Source organism: Phalaenopsis equestris, unplaced genomic scaffold (assembly GCF_001263595.1).
Source record: "Phalaenopsis equestris unplaced genomic scaffold, ASM126359v1 Scaffold001327, whole genome shotgun sequence".
In the NCBI taxonomy this organism is placed as follows: Eukaryota; Viridiplantae; Streptophyta; class Magnoliopsida; order Asparagales; family Orchidaceae; genus Phalaenopsis; species Phalaenopsis equestris.
Window position 1 is genome coordinate 55,063 of NW_018165766.1, and position 7,862 is coordinate 62,924.

Here is a 7,862-nt window from a genome sequence, read left to right on the forward strand (position 1 = left end):
TTTTTCACTCCAATTTGATCATTTCACCTATTTGCTCCAAATTTGATCATTTTTCACTCCTTTAAGTATTTTTTACCTTTTTACCTGTATCTGAAAGAAATATATAAAAATAACTTTCATTAAAGCGCAATATCTCAAAAATAAGTATAAAAATGCATCTAAAAAAATTATATATTTTAGGTGTATCCGACATCCGATAAAACAACATTTTTTGAATGACTGCACCCATTTTTATAGATCTCATTCAAGAGTTATGTCTTAACCACGACATCCAAGGTTCTTCTAGAACGACAACTAGGGAAGTGTTTGTTATAACGTTATATATTATATCACAGAACGAATTAGTTAGAGGAGCTATGGAGCAATTTTAGCATTCCTCAGAAACAATTAGCTGATACTTCTCCAAAGGTGTACAAGCACTTGTTAGCTTAGCGTCGCAAATCATTAAGCCAGAGGATCCATTGTTCGCTACTACTCCTGAATAAATTGCAAATGATCTCTGTTACATGTCATATTTAAAGGTAAGTTTTATTAATGTGTTACATTAAGTTCAGAATGTAATGAGTTTCTAATGATGCAAAACAGGACTACATAGTGCAATCGACAATACACACGTTGATGCCCGACTACCCAACCAGAAAAAGATCGTGTACATTGGTCGGAGTAGTTCAACTACCCAAAATGTCATGATAGTATGTGATTTCAACATGTTCTTCACATTTATCGTAGTGGGATGAGAAAGGAGTCCACATGACAATCGTCTTTTTTCATATGCAACTAGGAATAGAATGTAGTGTTTCTCTCACTCGCCTTCATGTTTATTTAGCTATGTAAGCCTATTACTTATATGTATTATTTATCATTAATAGTGTCTTTCATAATAGAGAAATATTATTTGGTTGATGTTGGATATTCTATGCAGAGTGGCTACCTGACGCTCTATCCTGACACCAGATACCATATTCTTGATTTTGAGAAAGCAAGTGGCACCATCCGTGGCAAAAAATAAATGTTTAACAAACGTCACTCCTCCTTGCGCGGGGTTATTGAAAGAACATTTGAGGTTTGGAAGAAGAAATGGTCATCCTACGTTATATGTCGTCGTATTTATTTCCCAAACAGATGCATATTGTGGTGGCCACTATGACACTTCACAACTTCATTTGACGACATCCCTCTCAATCAGATGTGGACTTTAGTATAGCTGACAACGATCAACTGCATGTCTCTCTAGAATCTTCAGAATCTCTGGTTGGACATTCATTACCTGAGAATGAGATAGAATCGAATGAATTTGAAACTCAAGACGGTGAAGTTATAACCGAGATTACTGTTTTGAGGGAGTCTATCGCATATGCTATCTATAGTTGTTGATTCACCCACTTTTATTTATTTATTAGACTATAGGTTTTTTTTCTTATGTATTTCGTTGTATTTTGGTTTTTATTGTTGTATTAAGAATTTCGTTTATTTCATTTATACTTTTGAATATATAAGAATGACGTGTTTGAAATTTGTTTTTTTTTTTGTTTTGATTTTTTCTTTTTTTTTTTGTGGGTGTGTGAGGTCGATGATGAATGATGAAAAATATGACCTTAGGAGTTCTTTTGGATGATCGGTTTGTTGTTGTTATCTAGTGTTGCATGTGTATTCCTAGTGAAGGCAACCGATATCCTCACTTCTTTTGGGCTTATCGGATTATGAAGATTTATGTGGATGGTCTTTTTTGGTAATATGCACATCTGACACAGGACGATCGTGTGTTGTTGGTATTGCGTGTGAAATACTAAAGAAGGCAACCTAAGTCCTCTCTTCTTTTCAGTGCAACAATATATGAGGATTTACTAGATGGATTTTTTTGGTGATAGGCACATGTATCCCAGGACGATCGTCCTCATGGGTTAAAGACAACCAAGAACTCATTTTTTTGAAAGTCCAGTATCTCCTTATCGTGGCAGACGTGTGAGTTGGTGTAGTTACTTGTCTGAGACCGCACGTTCACATTTTTTTAGCTTTTTTATTTCAATACGGATTTCATTTAATTCGGTTCTCTGGTAACTATATAGAACTTAATTTTATTTTATGATATGACAAATGATTTCTTTATTTTTTTTATCTTTATAACAACATGAGCTCTAGAATTTCAAGGACCTTCCGAGTGGTGTTGTGTTACTGCGGACTACTGGCTCTCTTACTCATGTCACGTCAGTCTCATAGCAATGGAAAATAGTTTTACGGTTGTGGAAGAGGCATTTCAGCTCGTTGCGGTTTCCTTTTTTGGGGCGACATTCCGACATATTTCACTGCCGACAGTGATCGGGGTGCGATGGTTTCCCAGGAGAATTTTGCAGCTGAGAACAGACATCATCAGCCTTTTAAATTAAACATTTTAATATTTTTAATTGTACTTGTAAGTAGATTTATTTTTATTTTTTTTATTTTTTATGCTCATGAGTGAGCACTCTATGTTATTTTTTTGAATGATCTGTAATGGTTTGCGGCTTCGTTTTAGCTATTATTTTGCTAATACAATTCTGTTACAAACAATATCACTAAATAGGGGCAGAATGGTCATTTATCCAACAACAACTGAGAATAAACTATTCTGAATAAACCCCCCCAAACAAAAAGCTATCTTATCTCGATAATCTGCAGATTATCAGATTTTTAGGATAATCTGAAATAATCTACAGCTGTCCCAAACGGACCGTTGCTCAAGGATTGTTTTATGGAGGAGAAAGTTCAAGTGCTGAAAGCATCTTAGGCTATATTTAATTCTTATTTTTGCAGGATCCCTAGATTCCAAAAAATCATTTTTGGATACATTTTTACAATCTTCAAAGCCGCATTAAGCTGGAAGTCATCACTTCAATCAACATGCTACCGAAGCTGAATTTTTAATAGAAACTAAAGCAATCAAATAAGGTATTTGGCTTCAAGAATTTATGAAAGAGTTGGGTTTTATATAAACAAAGTTTGTAGTATTTCGTGACAACCAATGTGTTTACATCTAATTAAAAATCATGTATATCATGGTAAAGTATGCATCATTCCAATTACAATTACAGTAATAATATCATCATTTTAGTTATTTTTTTTTATATTTATTCTTATTTTTCTCTTTGCAAAGATTTCTTAATCTCTGAAGAATTCACAAGAGAAGGAAAGAAATTAAAAAGACAATCTCAACTCAAATAGAGGATCCGTTGAGGAGTTGGTCTACATAGAAAGGGGATATTTTTCCTTACTTTCTGATACACTACAAATTTCAAATCACAATGGAGATGCATAACGTATATTTTTGTTGAAATCAATAAATTATGATTTTACTTTTATTCGGCTCTATCTCAATCAAAAACAAACAAGACAATGGTTAACCCTAAATAGGCAAAGGATTATTCAGGATTTCAGCCATACATTTTCTATGCTCAAAATAGAGTGAAAAAGATAAATGACTAAACCAAAAATATTAAAACCTAAACTCATTTCAAATCACCGTCCAACGACGGCCTCTCGTTAAATACTCTCTTCCTCGCCAACACCGCCTGCAAGATTAATCACAACATTTACAATTAAAGAGCATTATAAGCTTTAAAAAGAGCATTTACATAAATACCGCCTAAATATTTGCAGTTTATGTATCTAGCACCTAAATTTTAAAATTTTATTTCTATTCGCATCAAAAATATCATCATTTTAATTTTTAAAAAGTAAAATACACATTTTCATACATAGGTAAGGTGGTATTCATGCGAAAATTGAAATTTAGGGGTTCCACATGTAAATACATAGAAATTGAGTGCTATCTATGAAACCTTTCATTTTAAAATTTAGAAACAAATCATTAAAAGTAACTTAATCATCCATGATATTAATGAGAGTACCTGATGTTGCCAATCAGTACAAATTGTTATTACTCCAATAATGCAGTTTTGAATCACTGCGCCGGATAATATACCAATCCATAGACCCATGCCTCCGACGTGAAGGACAAAACCCAACACAACTGCGATCGGAATGCCGGCGAGATAGAATGCTCCAAGATTGACATAGGCACCGATGTGTTGCCATCCACAACCGCGAACAATTCCTAGAGTTCGGTAATTGAATTAAAAGAAGGGGGCAATTACATAAAACCACAATTCTTATGTAAATATCTTGCACATAGGGGTTACCTTTTACATTTATACTACCCAAATCATCCATATCACATCAATAATACCAACATTTTAACTTTTTGAAAAATAAAATACACCTTTTCATGTATAGGTAAGGTGGCATGTATGTAAAAATTGAAATTCAGGTGTTGGTGAAGAAGATTACCAGACAGCACTGCTTGGCTGCCATCCATGATAACCGAGATGGAAACAAGAGGAACCATCTCCCTAACATAATCCACAACCTCAACCTCGTTGCTGTAAACATAACCGACGACTCGGCGAAGGCCTAATAGCATCACACACACCACCAATGCCTCCGCAATCGCGATTGTTATTGCCACATGAAATGCCAAACGAGCGAGTTCTGAATTCCCAGCTCCGAGTTCATTCGATACTCAAGTACTATATGCATAATGCTGATCAATTTTCTACAGCTAAAATTTTACAATTTGTCATGTTTGTGATAGAAAGTTTGAATGATCATACCTTGCAGCACAACCAATGCCATATGGTATGGCGTCGAGCAAAGCAATGCTTGTAAGACTGTGGAAGGAAGAGATTCCGTGTTGAGGCAAAATATTTGATTTTAACTTTATGTATGTGAACGCATTATTTCATACCAAATGGAAAGGACTGATGTTTCGAGTCTGGGATTTGGTAGGAGACCGGATAGTAAGACGAGCAGCTCGAATGACCACCATTCAAGGCTGTAAGCAAATAATTAGTAAAAAATAATATAAGAAAGAAGGATTTACATACAGCCATTCAATTCTTATGTATTTACATAAGTAACATCTAAACATCAATTTTTACCCTTGTCTATGCATAAAATGTTGTATTTCAGTATTTTCAAATATAAAATTATTTTATTTTTTGTGATATGAAAGATCTGAGTGGTATAATTGTATATAAAAAAAAAAAAAAGAGAAAAGTCTAGGCGTTAGATAAATAAATACATAGGAATTGGGTGATAAATATGTACATGCCCCTATAATAAAAAGAAAACACAAATAGCAATATTCATAAAGAGCCTTCTAAATGGCATAATAATAAAAATACTACATACAAATATTCCACCCAATAGAGGCAGAATCAGGCTATGTCAATCGTACATCCTCAAATTTTGAGAATTTTCTATATAAAAGTAGTAAATTTTAATAACTTTTTCTTAGACAGTTTAGGCAATTTAGTACTTTACCCCCCTCAATTTATTTCTTTCCCCAATATTAAAAAAAATTAAATATTTAGTGATTTTGTTCACTCTAAAAAATAAACTTTATTCCGCCACTGCCACCAAACACTAGTTGAGAAAAAAACACCATAAGTTACAATACGGAGAAAAAAGTTCGCAAATTGATATTACCATATCATCACTGCAGCGGGAATTGCGAGTCTCAAGAACTCATTGATACCCTTAAACGCCTCCATTGAGAGCGTTAAACGAGTTAGTTTGCACGAATCCGAGTACTTAATGTACACTGCAAGAATAGATACATTGATCCAAAAAGAAATACTTATAGAAAGTGCGGCCCCGACATTGCCCAATCCAGTTTTGTACACCATGGTCCAACACAAAGGAATGTGGATGCAAAGAGTTGCGAGCGAGCTCGAAATAAAGGGGACGATTAAGCTCTGAGCTTGAAGAAACTTCATGAGAGGGTCAGCAGTGGCCATGGCGAAGAGGCCAGGGATCATCCATACAATATATCTTCCGGCCTCTTGGGATATTAGGGGGTCTTGGCCTACGAGTGAGAGAAGCTTCCCCATATAGATCCAAAGGAGAGAAATTGGGAGGCTGAGTGTTATGAGTGAGATGATGGCTCTGTAAGTATGGATTCCAAGCATTCTGTATTGTCTTGCTCCAAATGCTTGGCCGCAAAGAGTATCCAAGCCGCTAGACATTCCTAGCTGCCAATTAAGTTAAAAACTTGAAAGTAAGTCGATGCAGGAGAATGAATGGGTTATAATAATTTTTTAGGTTTTTGCTTAATTTGGAATGTTGGATGAAAGTAAATAAGTTATGTTGATGTTCATAAATTGTCACTTTTGTTGGACCTTTATGTAGCAATCAAGTAATGAGTTCAAAACTCGACGACAAACTTGAAACTACAAAATAGGCCACACATCCTAATCACACCTTATATGTTTTCCTCTTTAGCTAAGGAGATAAGGGATTTGATCAAGCAAATGCAATCACTTTCGTCATTTTTTATCCAATAAGCAATTAATTGCAGGTTTTGACACGGAACCTTCTGCTTTTATAAGCTTTAGATGCCAATCAAATAGATATAAATACAGAAAAACGAAGCCCCCAAAATTCAAATTTCTACTTTGTTTGTCAAAATCGCAATAATTAATTTGTTTCATTCTGGCATTGGTCAAAAGATCCCCATAATTGCTTATAGGAGAACCCAAATTCAAAAAAGATAAAGAAAGAAAGATTAAAAAAAAAAATTGAAAAGGATATGTGCCTAAAAAATCATATTGGTCCGCACAAATCTCGACACATAATTTAACTGAGAGCTCCAAAAATTTAATTACTTTTACTCTGATAGAAATAAAGGGTTGTTATAAGATAAGCCAACGGACATCAAACATAATTCAATTTGAATCAAGCGGAGCCCAGATCAAATAATAAAAATATAATAATAAGTTTTGAGATATATTTTGGGAGAACAATCGATCTCCAAATCAAACAAAGCTATGGATAAATTGAGCGTCTAGACAAGACGAAACCAACGAGTTAAAGATCACTCAATTCTAACATCATTAAAATATTTAAATACTCAAAAAGCAACGTATGATCTAAGAGATCACTCTAGGTCATCCGATAAAGTGATATGGATTCATGCAATATTTACAAAGCATGATACTCATAAAGTCTATAAATATACCCTCACTATCTTCATGAAGAGGGACCTGAACCTAGAGAAGAAAGTTGAAGGAGCTTCAGAGCTCTACTACCCCGGACAGCTGCCAACTCAGTCGTCGCAACCGTAAGTCCACCGTCACTATTGTAGGACCACTGCAGTCTGGTCGTCGCCATTATCAGCCACTGTTGCCTAGTCACTATTGCCAAACCAACTCTGTTGCCAGCCGTCGCAACAAGACCACCACACCCTAGCCAATGTCGTTCGACCACCGTCATCTAGTTGCAGGCCACCACCATCGGGTAGTCGTCACGATTGGACTACCGTTGCTTAGGCACTGTCACCCGACCATCATCGTTTGTGATCGCTGCCACCACCATCGAACCAATATTGTCTGGCCAACATCCCCGGAGCACCGCATTCTGGTCGTCCCTACAACAAGACTGTCGTTGTCTGGCCACCACTATCGAGCTGCATTTGTAGCTGGACCACACTTCTAGACCACCGTTGTTGAGCTGTCGGACCACCACTCTATGGTTGTCGTCATCGTCGTATTACCACTGTCTGACCACCATCCTTTAGCCGTCGGACCACTATTGTCAAGCCACCACCGTTAGACCATCACTGCCCGACCACCACTGTTTAGCTATTTTCATCGCCAGTTAATATTTGGGTCAGGTTTTAGTCAAATAGTTTCGGGTGGATTTGATCGATTTCATATAAGACTGGAACCTGATTTGATACCCCCAACTCTTTCATAATGCAATCAACAAAAAAAGATAATTCCAAAATTTTGATCAAAATAACGCATTATTAAATATAATTTCCCTAC

At 35.6% G+C, this 7,862-nt stretch overlaps 1 pseudogene; it reads right to left on the reverse strand.

Annotated features, from left to right (window-relative positions):
- Positions 1 to 3,341: 3,341 nt before the first annotated feature.
- Positions 3,342 to 7,862, reverse strand: part of LOC110034016 — a 5,356-nt pseudogene continuing 835 nt past the window's right edge.